Consider the following 12,872-nt stretch of genomic DNA (forward strand, 5'->3'; position numbering starts at 1 on the left):
AGATTTCCTTATTTATATATTTCCTTTGCTATATGTAATTTCCACCTTTTCATAAGGAAGTCAAGGCAGCTTACTTGTGATCATCTCATATTTTATTTTCATATCAAAAGCTACCCAAGTTTTCTTATCTCAATGTAGTCTGGAGCTTGGATTATAGCATTTTTTATTATAGCAAGTTTATAGCATCTTAGAACACTGATCAAGATACTCTAGAATGGTTATATTCAAACATAATCTATTATATCACCAAGATTAACCAATTATTCAATTCTTTAACAATGAAAACCACAAAACCAAGCCTAAAATAATGTCATAGTCTACAAAAATAAATAAATAAAGCAAGTATATGTACTAATACCTTAAATCCTAAATTCTCTGAGAAAATATGTTTTAGCTGTCTCCAGAGGATTGCAATGTGGATTTCATTCCAACCTCAAAATATGAGCTACTCTAACCACCAACAATCACTCTATTCCTTAAATTGCTAATTGTATCCTTCAGATTCAAATGGAATAAGATTGTTCACAGGTAACACTGATTTCTGAAGGTCTTAAATAGCACCCACAATTACTTAAAATGTCAGCATCCGGGAGGCAAAAATGGGACCCATGGAAGCCTCCGGAAGTCAAAAACAGTCCTGTATTTGGCCTGCAGAGTGCTTCTAGATGCCGGAGAGGGCAAAACCAGGATATACAGAGGCTTTGGGAGTGCTTCTAGATGCCAGGGAGGACAAAAACAGGACATGCAGAGACAAAAAAACTATTTTTCCTTGTTTCCTTCTCTAAAACAGTGGTCACCAATCAGTGGGCCGCAACCCACAGGTGGGCTGTGGGAAAATTTTGGTGGGCCGCAGAGAAATCTCATCCCAGAGCATCCCCCCAAAGCAATTAAACCAGGCTGTGCAGAAACACAACGCTGTGTCATCCACATGGCCCGCAGGAATGCTCCCCACCCACTCATTCCTTACCTGGCAAACATGCCTGCTAAAATTGCTATTTTTCCTTTTTACGACCATCATCTTTTCTGCTGTGCCTGGAGATTTAGATTAGCTAGGAAGCAGGAAATGGTTGGATTTCTTGCTTTCTAGCTAGTCTTTAGATCTTTGGCTCTGCTTTTAAGCACAGCCGAACCTCCTTTAGGACTGAAGGTTCTGTTATTCAGTGCAGATTCATGGCAAGCAAATTTGAGAGACTGAGCTAGCCAATGGCAGATAAATAGATCACTGAGTGATTCTGTGAGCAATTCAATCTGTCTTCCTATTTTGCCTGATTTTAGGTAAAAGTTGCTCTTTTTTAAAAAAAAAAATCAATATTTATATAAATATTCATATTTACATACAAGCCATCCCCAGCTAGTCACATGACCACCAAGCCACACCCACAAATTAGGCTATGCCCATAGAACCAGTTAGTGGTCCCTGGGATTTAAAATTATAAATTTGGTGGTCCTTGAGGTCCAAAAGGTTGGCGACCCCTGCTCTAAACCAAGGTGCGTCTTATAGAACAGTTTTTCCCCGAAAGCCATCACTCTGCTAAACAAATAATTCCCTCAACACTGTTCAACTATTTACAAAGTGTGCACTACTATTACTGTTAATCTTCTCATCACTCCTTATCACCCATCCCCTCCCACTTGTGATTGTAGCATTGTAACTTTGTCGCTTGTATCCTTACGATTTATGTTGACTGTTTCCTGGTATGATTTGATTGTTGATTGTACCCTATGACTATCATTAAGTGTTGTACGTTATGATACTTTATTCTTAACGAATGTATCTTTTCTTTATGTAATCTGAGAATATTTACACCAAGACAAATTCCTTGTGTGTCCAATCACACTTGGCCAATAAAGTATTCTATTCTATTCTAGTCCAAAAAATACAGTAATCTTGAACTGGATTTTAGAGTATCCAATTTTAACTTGTTCTGTCTTGTGCTAGTTCCTCATTTGATGAGATAAATGGAGATCCACAAAGGTAATGGAAAGAAGGATATTGAGTTTTCACAACAATGGAACCAACTCAATATCCTTCTTTCTGGTTCTCCAATTTCACACATATCTAGATAGTAGTGCAGAACACAAATTAATCTCCCTTATATGATCTTTTACATCCTAAATAACAATTTGTCTTCTTCTTGTTGTTGTTAATCCTTTTATTAAGATCAAAAACTTTGAAGACTCATAATTGCCTTGTGTTTTCCCTTGATCATGCAGCCTTTATTGCCTTGCAAGCAATTAAGAATATTGGAAAATGTTGGGGAACTATTTATAAGATAATGCTTAGAACATTAATAACTTAAAAGTAAGGGACAGTAATAAATGTTTTTCAGGGGCTCATTAAAAATTCATCTTTCATTTGTAAGTCAGTTCTGATTGTGACAGGATTTAAATGCAATTCATTAATGACTTTTGCTTCACCGTGTTTTAGAATAAAATGAAAGGAAATAAATGAAGATTATATAAAGGTGAGATAACAAAGACAGACAGATACAGAGGAGTTATGGATATAGAAATAGCTATATGGATAGAGATATGGATAGAGATATAGCTTTTGTCTCCCTCAAACAAATGATAAAGACACAAATAAATATTATATCAAATGATATAATTGTGGTGATAGCTAAATACAACACCCTATTTTACAATGATTATAAACTCTTGTTTCAATTTTATATGTTTACTTGCTTTTTTTCTATATTGCTGTCAGATGTATTTCAAAATAACAGCAAAAAAGATATCTATGTGAAAGTCTGATTTTCTGAAATTGCTTAACATAGAACTCCACTTGTCCACCAGTGCATTTTACAACAGTGTTTTTATGGGTGCTAAAAAAAGCATAATTTTTAACTCAGTGTCTTGGTAGGACCTCAATTAATAAACAGTTTTTTTAAACAGAATGTACTTAATATAAACATTATATTTTATAACTATTTTGCTTTGAGTAGGGCATTAATTTAGTTAAATTTCATCTTTCTATATATAGATTTACTATTTCCCCTGTTAACTATATTTTTCATTCTTTTAGGACTTGTTCCCATATCTATCATGGTCAGAAACTGTACGAAGATAAAATAATTTATCTTGTTGGGGTTTCAAGAATTCTCTGAATTGCAGGTGCTTTTTTTCTTGACCTTTTTAATGATTTACGTTGTGACCATAATGGGAAACATTCTTGTTCTTCTATTGCTTGTCCTGGATCCATAACTTAAAAACCCTATGTATTTTTTTTCTGGGGAACTTGTCTTTTCTGGAGGCTTGTTACAGCTCAAATATATTTCCAAGGATAATTTCAGCTCTTTTGACTAGAAACAGAAGAATTTCCTTCAACAGCTGTTTCACACAACTCTATTTCTTTGGTTCATTGGTATCTTCAGAATGCTGTTTATTCTGTGTGATGTCTTATGATAGATATTTAGCAATCTGTAAACCATTGCAACTATCTGAACTAACTGCAACTATCATGAAAAGCTGAACATGTATCCAATTAGCAGCAGTCTCTTGGATCAATGGATTTGTCGCTTTGATGGTACTCCTTGTTTTGATGTTGCAGTTAAACTTCTGTAACTCCAGTGAGATTGATCATTACTTCTGTGAATATTTTCCTATTCTAAGACTCTGCTGCAGTGCTATTAGCATGGTGCAAATATTGAGCTTCCTGGTGACCTCGGTATTCACATTTCCTCCTTTTCTTCTGACACTTACATCTTACGTTTATATTATTGCTGCCATCTTAAACATTCCCTCTACTACTGGGAGGCAAAAGGCTTTTTCTACCTGTTTATCTCATTTGATTGTAGTTTTCATTTTCTATGGATCTCTAATTATTGTATATATGACACCAAGGGCTACAATTGGAAGCGAGAGGCAAAAAATATCTTCTTTGATATATACAGTTTTGCCTTCACTGATCAACCCCTTTATATACAGTCTGAGAAATAAGGATGTCAAGGATGCTCTAAGAAAAAAATATCTGCAGGAATTTTCAATTACTTTCAAAGGAAATCAGAGGAAAGTTACTTATGTAAAAAAAAGATAGAAGGCCGGGCATGATGCACAGGGGACTTCGTATGGAAAACCAAGGCATATACGAAGTCCCCTGTGCATCATGCCCGGCCACATACATTGGACAGACCAATAGAAGAATAAGTACCCGCCTGGATGAACACAAAAATGCAGTCAAAAAGCTGGAACACACTTCCTCACTAGTCCAACACATGGAAGCCACAGGTCATAGCATCAACTTCAATGGCACCAAAACCCTAGCCACTATAGAAAACCCCAGCCACAGAATCATCAGAGAAGCCATAGAGATTGAAAAAAGACCAGAAAGCATGAACAGAAGAGATGATTCCACCAGACTGTCAATCATTTGGAAGCCTGCACTCACAAACAAAAAAATCTCCACACCACAAGCCAGGCAAACACCTGGGCACAAACAGATCCCCACTGATACCTCCAGCTCAAACACACCCCAACCAGGCCCCCAGATGAAACCTAGCTTCCTAACTAATGATAGCCGTCCATTTACCCGGAGCCAAGCTGCACTAAAGGCCTCCAATAAAGTAACACAATGTTGCCAGCCAATCAAGATACAAAAAGAGCCAAAAAACCAGACAGAAGATATTAGAAACACCAATCAAGCAGAACACAGCAAACTCCAAGACCAATAAACACAGACCAAGACTCTCAACCAATCAGAATGAAGAAAAAACCATTCTGGCACAACAATAGGCTGCCCCAAATTCAAATCTGAAACCACTGTAAAAGCCTGACTCACAGATAAACACTATACAGAAGCCTGATGATGGCAGATGAGATTCTGCTGAAACGTCGCTACAACTTTAAAAGCACAACTGCTATGACGTGGGAAAATACCCGAACAAAGCTGAATGCCATATATATGCATATATTGCACAACCAAGCCCCCACCTGAACAGAACACACCTCCAGCCAATCAGAACATGGCCAACCCCCAACCAATCAGAACACAGCCAAACCCCCAACCAATGAGAACACACCCCACCCAATCAGAACACAGCCAAGCCCCCACCCAATCAAGTCACACCCCCACTAGCAGTTAAAAGGAAGAAGCAGCTGCAAGCTCACATCACTCTGAGAAGCACAGAGCTGAAGACAGAAGCCTGAAGATGATGAATGAGACTTCATCGAAACGTTGCCTAGATACTTTCAATCTTACGCTGGAGAAAACCCGAATAACCAAAGATCCATATATATATATATATATATATATATATATATATATATATATATATATATATATATATATATATATATATATATATATATATATATATATATGGATCTTTGGTTATTCGGGTTTTCTCCGCGTAAGATTCAAAGTGCTTGCACTGGCACTAAGCCGAAAGCACCAGCCTGAAGATGGCGAGTGGGACCTCGCCAAACGTTGCCTAGATACTTTGAATCTTACGCGGGAGAAAACCCGAATAACCAAAGATCCACATACAAATACCCGAGAACCTCAGAAAACATATATATATATATATATATATATGTTTTCTTAAGTTTCAGGGTACTTACATGTATGGTGTTTGGCTTGGTTCGGGTATTTTCCCACGTCATATATATATATATTTATTTATTTTCTTAAGTTTTCGCGGATACTTACATGTATGGCCTTCAGCTTTGTTCGGGTATTTTCCCACGTCATAGTAGTGGTTCTTTTAAAGTTGTAGCAACATTTCAGCAGAATCTCATCTGCCATCATCAGGCTTCTGTATTGTGTCCGTCTGTGAGTCAGACTTTTACAGTGCTTTCAGATTTAAATTTGGGGCAGCCTATTGCTGTGCCAGAATGGTTTTTTCTTCATCCTGATTGGTTGGGAGTCTTGGTCTGTGTTTATGGGTCTCGGAGTTTGCTGTGTTCTGCTTGATTGGTGTCTCTAATATCTTCTGTCTGTTTTTGGCTCTTTTTGTATCTTGATTGGCTGGCAGCATTGTGTTACTTTATTGGAGGCCTTTAGTGCAGCTTGGCTTCGGGTAAATGGATGGCTATCATTAGTTAGGAAGCTGGGTTTCATCTGGGTGCCTGGTTGGGATGTGTTTGAGCTGGAGGTATCAGGGGGATCTGTTTGTGCCCAGGTGTTTGCCTGGCTTGTGGTGTGGAGATTTTTGTTTGTGAGTGCAGGCTTCCAAATGATTGACGGCCTGGTGGAATCATCTCTTCTATTCATGCTTTCTGGTCTTTTTCAATCTCTATGGCTTCTCTGATGATTCTGTGGCTAGGGTTTTCTATAGTGGCTAGGGTTTTGGTGCCATTGAAGTTGATGCTATGACCTGTGGCTTCCATGTGTTGGACTAGTGAGGAAGTGTGTTCCAGCTTTTTGACTGCATGTTTGTGTTCATCCAGGCGGGTGCTTATTCTTCTATTGGTCTGTCCAATGTATGTGGCCGGGCATGATGCACAGGGGACTTCGTATATGCCTTGGTTTTCCAGGTCAATTTTGTCTTTGGGGTTTCTGAGGATGGCTGCTATTTTTCTGTCTGTTTTGAAGGCAGTCTTGATGTGGTGTCTGTATAGTATCTTACTAATTTTGTCTGTAGTGCCTCTTATGTAGGGCAGGACAGCTGTTCCATGGGTCTGTTCATCTTCTGGGTCTCTATTATGTCTCAGTGTGTTTTTGTGGATCAAGTTGGTGATTTTGCTTTTGTGGAAGCCGTTGGCTGTCAATATTTTAGTCAGGGTGCATAGTTCAGTCTTAATGTGTGTCTTGTCTGCCAGGCGTTTGGTTCTAGTAATTAGTGTTTTAGCCATGGAGTTTATCTGTGCTGGGTGGTGGTGGGATTGGGCGTTGAGGAAGCGGTTGGTGTGTGTTTTCTTCTGGTATATGGTGTGTCCTAGTGTGCCATCTGTTTTTTTGTAGATTAGTACATCTAGGAATGGTAGTTGTTTGTTTGTTTCTGTTTCCATGGTGAACTTGATTTTGGGGTGTGCGCTGTTTAGGTGTGTTAGGAAATTGTTTAGGTTTTCTTGTCCATGGGGCCAAATCACGAATGTGTCATCGATGTATCTTAACCATAGTTTGGGTTTGAGGATGGCATTGGCCAGGGCTCTGGATTCGAATTCTTCCATGAACAGGTTTGCAATGACAAACTGTGGCTAAAACACTAATCACCAACTTGATCCACAAAAGCACACTGAGACATAATAGAGACCCAGAAGATGAACAGACCCATGGAACAGCTGTCCTGCCCTACATAAGAGGCACTACAGACAAAATTAGTAAGATACTATACAGACACCACATCAAGACTGCCTTCAAAACAGACAGAAAAATAGCAGCCATCCTCAGAAACCCCAAAGACAAAATTGACCTGGAAAACCAAGGCATATACGAAGTCCCCTGTGCATCATGCCCGGCCACATACATTGGACAGACCAATAGAAGAATAAGCACCCGCCTGGATGAACACAAAAATGCAGTCAAAAAGCTGGAACACACTTCCTCACTAGTCCAACACATGGAAGCCACAGGTCATAGCATCAACTTCAATGGCACCAAAACCCTAGCCACTATAGAAAACCCTAGCCACAGAATCATCAGAGAAGCCATAGAGATTGAAAAATACCAGAAAGCATGAATAGAAGAGATGATTCCACCAGGCTGTCAATCATTTGGAAGCCTGCACTCACAAACAAAAAAATATCCACACCACAAGCCAGGCAAACACCTGGGCACAAACAGATCCCCCCTGATACCTCCAGCTCAAACACATCCCAACCAGGCACCCAGATGAAACCCAGCTTCCTAACTAATGATAGCCATCCATTTACCCGAAGCCAAGCTGCACTAAAGGCCTCCAATAAAGTAACACAATGCTGCCAGCCAATCAAGATACAAAAAGAGCCAAAAAACAGACAGAAGATATTAGAGACACCAATCAAGCAGAACACAGCAAACTCCGAGACCAATAAACACAGACCAAGACTCCCAACCAATCAGGATGAAGAAAAAACCATTCTGGCACAGCAATAGGCTGCCCCAAATTTAAATCTGAAACCACTGTAAAAGTCTGACCCACAGACGGACACAATATAGAAGCCTGATGATGGCAGATGAGATTCTGCTGAAACGTTGCTACAACTTTAAAAGAACTACAATGACGTGGGAAAATACCCGAACCAAGCCGAACACCATACATGTAAGTACCCGCGAAAACTTAAGAATATATATATAGAGTATATATATATACACACACACACACACACACACACACACACACACACACACACACACACACACACACACATATATATATATATATATATATATATATATATATATATATATATATATATAGAGAGAGAGAGAGAGAGAGAGAGAGAGAGAGAGAGAGAGAGAGAGAGAGAGAGAGACTGTGTGTATATGTTTAATTCTCTTCTGTCATGTTCTCATTATATGTTAAATAATAGGTTCTTAAATATATTTTTAAAATAAGTTAGATATTTATTTGCTTTTAAGTGAATATTTTACACACTCTTTGTTAGACCCTATACTGTGCTTTTGGATATATTACTAGGTGGACATTACTAGTCAGATGAAATGTAACATTAAATTACTATCAGCAGCAGCAGCAGCAACAACAACAAAATGATGTTCTTTTTACCTCTTTCTGACCTTAAAATTGTTATATTATGCTTTCATTCATCTGACCATTTTTAAGTGTAGCACACAATTTATATTTTACAAAATACTTAAATAATTTGTTTTGCAAGCCATCCATGCTTCAAGAAGTAATTCAAGAATTTAGTAGTTTTAAATTACTAACACAAATTTATATATTTCTTTGTCACCAGTGAAAAATTATATAAATTTGTTAGTAATTTAAATTCTCTTCTCACCTTCTTGAAGCACGGATAGCTTGCAAAACAAATTATTTAAGTATTTTTCAGATGCTTAACTACAGAGTTATTATGAACATGATGTTTTGTTCATTGTGATCTACAATATTTGATATTTTATCTGCCTTTTTAAAGACATTACTATACCTGAAACGTTTAAGCAAATGTCAGCAAACAAATTCCTTCTTCTCGAATTTACTAACTAGTCAGAATCATTGTTGCTACATTCTAACAAGCCTGACAAGGAAGCCTGACAAGAAATCTCTGAATCATTGTCATTGTCACCCTTAACCATCAACTTAATCTTTGATGTACAACTTCCTTGCAAACTTTGCCTTTCTTGACATATCAGTCATCATCCCCATTTCTGAAAATTGTCATGGGGAATGTCTTGAAGAACTCCAGATAGATCTCTTTGTTCTGTTGTGTGGCCAAGTCTACCTAGTTATATTTTCAGATGAGGATTTTGTCTTGCTTATTACAATAGCATATGATCACTATGCTTCTATTTGCCACCCTTTTGCTCTACCAAGTGATTATGAAATAGAGTGTGTATGATGCAATGGCTGCTGGTTGCTGGATTAATAATGAACATTATTGTCAGAGAATTGTGTAGCAAATATCCAGATGAAGTCAGAGACGCTGACACAAACTTGTAGTTTTATATAAATAAATATATTTAACATTCAAATTTAGCAGACAAGGTAGTCAGGAACACGAGAACATCATGAGGTTAATTGACAGCATACAGAAGAAAAAAGGCGGGGGAAAAAGAAACTCCCTCTTTACACAACAGCAACCAATCATAGTATAGATTGCATGAGCCAGCACTCTCCAACCAATCAACTACAACTGTGTGTTCTGACCCTTTGCACGCTTTAATGTTCCAGGTACTAAATTAAATATCAATTATTTAACACTTGATATTTAATGTAACAACAATTATTCTATTGTATACGACAAAAACTTTCAGGTTATACTTTTATCACTCCAATATCATTGTTCAATTTTAAGCTCCTTAAGATCTCCAATACTGCTATATGTAAATAACATAATAAAGTATGTCCTTGGTAATACATTGGCTTGCATGTGTTTTTTATTCCATTATCCCTATCTAAAACAATTTTCATGCATCCATTAGATTTTTTTTTTATTCCCAAATTTCAAATATACCTTTTGGCTGAATCACTCAATTCCATGCAGTTTATTCCTCGTTAAGTTCCTTCTGTGCGGAATGTTGCAGGATTTTACTTTCATTAACATGTCAATGACATCCAATTATATATTTTGACCCTAAGATAAAAATGAGGTTGTCAATATTTTGATTCTGAAGACAGGCTAGTTTGAATGGTGAGTTCATAGGAATTCAGTCCTATGAGGACCAAGTAACTGTCAATGTTTGGACCATCCAGATCTGGAGACATTGATTTTTTGACCTTGGATGGAGTGGCCACATCTCATTCAAGAGATCCACACATTTTTTTTTGGGGGTTTATCTTCCTGAATTCAAAGTTACTAGTTGATGAGAAGATAGAGGCTGTGACAGGGAAAGCCTTCTAATGAAGTTGATGACCTTTTGTATCCTTTTTTAGATTGGGAGAGCTGCTTCAGACAGTCACTCAAGTCCTAATCATCTCCTGACTACTACAATACACTATATATGAGACTGCCCTTGAAGACTCCCTGGAAACTTCAACTGCTCCAGAAGATGGTGGCACAAGCATTAACGGGTGTGCCTCACTGTAAGACCTCTTCTTTTCAAAGTGCAGTGGTTGCCAGCTTGTTACAAGATGCAATTTAAAGTGCTGATTGTTACCTATGAAGCTCTCTATAGCAAAGGTCCTGGTTATTTGAATGAACATGTGTCCTCCATACCTCAGCCATCAGATTCAATCCTACAAGGTTGGCATATTCCAGATTCCTTCGGTTCAACAATGTCATCTATTTGAGTTTCTGGAAGTATGCTTTCTCTCTATCAGTGTTTTCCCTACTGGAATGAGGTACCTCTCATTCCAGGAGGGAAAACACTGATACAGAGAAAGAGAAACACAGATACAGAGAAAATTCAATAGCCTCCGCTTTGCTGTTGTTTAGAAGACCCATGAAAACCTGCCTCTTCATCCAGGATTTGGTGAGAGATAATGAACAATATTGCTTCATTATGGTTGCAAATTTTAACTTTATAATTTATGTTTTTTTATTGATTTGATTGTAATTTTTTATTATGTTATAATTATGGATGGTTGCACAGTCAGAAAACTTCTAAATACTATTTTTTAAATTATTATTTTCATCCGAATCTTACAGGGTTTCCTCACTGGCTGAGGAATTTGTTTATCTGGCAAATGTTAGAAACAGTGGGGACTTTATCTGATAGAGTTTCTATTTCTAAACTGGAAAACATTAAATGAAATGCTTGTGTGGGTATCTTCTCAAAATTCTTTTGAGGGTCCTATCTAGAAAAAGTTCAACTTGGAAGGACTGTTACACACAATTAAAAATATTATCTAATATTTTTATTTTGAATCTCTTTCTTTTCTTTATGTTTCCAGTGTTTTTCTTTAATTTCTATTAAAAGATGTAAAATATTGTAATTAAAAAATAAAAAATATTGTAATTGGTCTTTAAAATAATGTTTAAACAGTCATTAAAATTTCAAAATGGTTTACAATTTTATTTTAATGTATACTGATTTCACCACCGATACAAATTTGGAGCACCAATTTATACTGGAGAATAGACATGTTGCCCCCTTGTGGTAATTTTCAAGATCAATGAAGTATTAATTTTATTAATAGTTCTCAGCTTATGCCTGTTCGCAATTAACTTGCCTCTCTTTCTTTTATCAGTTATATAGAACAATTATATCAAAGTAGCTTGGTCCAACTCTTTTTTAGGATTTAAAAGTGTTAAATTTACTTTTTCCCCCTGATACTGTTCATGTGACACTATTTCAATGTTTCAACATATGCAAGCAATTTTACAACATATTAATAAATAGCAATGTAGCATTAGGCTATTTAGCAGTTTTTGCATTTAAGCATTATTTATATCAGAATCTTTAAAACCTTCCACTTGGTCATTATTGCAAATAATGAAATTAGCTATAAATGTGAACTTACTATATAGAAATAGGATTACTTGTTCTTTTTTGGAGGGAAGGACTTTTTCTGGCTAAAACCTTTTTTAATAAAACCCACTTTACTTATAATATAAACTGTATTATGTTAAGCAGAAAAAAAAACATACATAGCCACTTCAAACACTAACAATGATGAATAGTTTAAATAAGCACTAGTGCTTAATTGTTCTTATACATATTGAACATATTCATAAAAATGTAACTCAAATCACTAGATGGTAAGAAATTAATGGAATTGATTCAGCCAAAAGATATTTGAATTTGCTTGGACTTAGGGAATAAAAGGATTCTGAGGAATGCATAGAAATGACAAGGTGAAAAGAGATGGGAGAGTACATTCTGACTGAGAATGAATTGGTATTATGATTCCAACAAAAATACTGATGTTAACCTTTAGAGAAGTTTTGTTATGTGGAAAAAATCTACTTCAGATTCTCACACTGCTGTCCATAATCACTTTACTATATTTTCTAATATATTGCATATCACCACACTTTAATTTCCTTGACCTGTTGGCCTAAATTGGAAATTATTAACAAGATTTCAGAAAGCATCAGATCCTAGGGTTTGGTTAAATTTTGCATGTTTCAAGTTAAATCTTGAAATCAGCAGTCTATCACATAACTTTAGCTCTGCCTCAGGGACTTACACATATAATTCAGACACAAATTTGGAACCAGGCTGCTTCATTATCACCAAGGTCTTTGAGTTTGATCAAATGATAATTAGTCCTCCTGTGTTTGCCTTAAGCCACTAGAGGAATTTGCATCAGTTTCCTTCCCAGAGAGAGAAAAATTTTCATCTTTGTAATTACCTATGTTGAACTTTTTAATTATCCACACTGCTGCCT

The 12,872-nt window shown here is 36.6% G+C and overlaps 1 pseudogene; it reads left to right on the forward strand.

The window, feature by feature from the left end:
• Positions 1 to 3,081: 3,081 nt before the first annotated feature.
• Positions 3,082 to 4,036, forward strand: LOC113427434 (olfactory receptor 6P1-like; annotated as a pseudogene).
• Positions 4,037 to 12,872: the final 8,836 nt, after the last annotated feature.

The sequence above is a fragment of the Notechis scutatus genome, chromosome Z (genome assembly GCF_049901735.1).
Source record: "Notechis scutatus isolate UNSWTSFEM ecotype Mainland chromosome Z, rNotScu1.2, whole genome shotgun sequence".
Lineage (NCBI taxonomy): Eukaryota > Metazoa > Chordata > Lepidosauria > Squamata > Elapidae > Notechis > Notechis scutatus.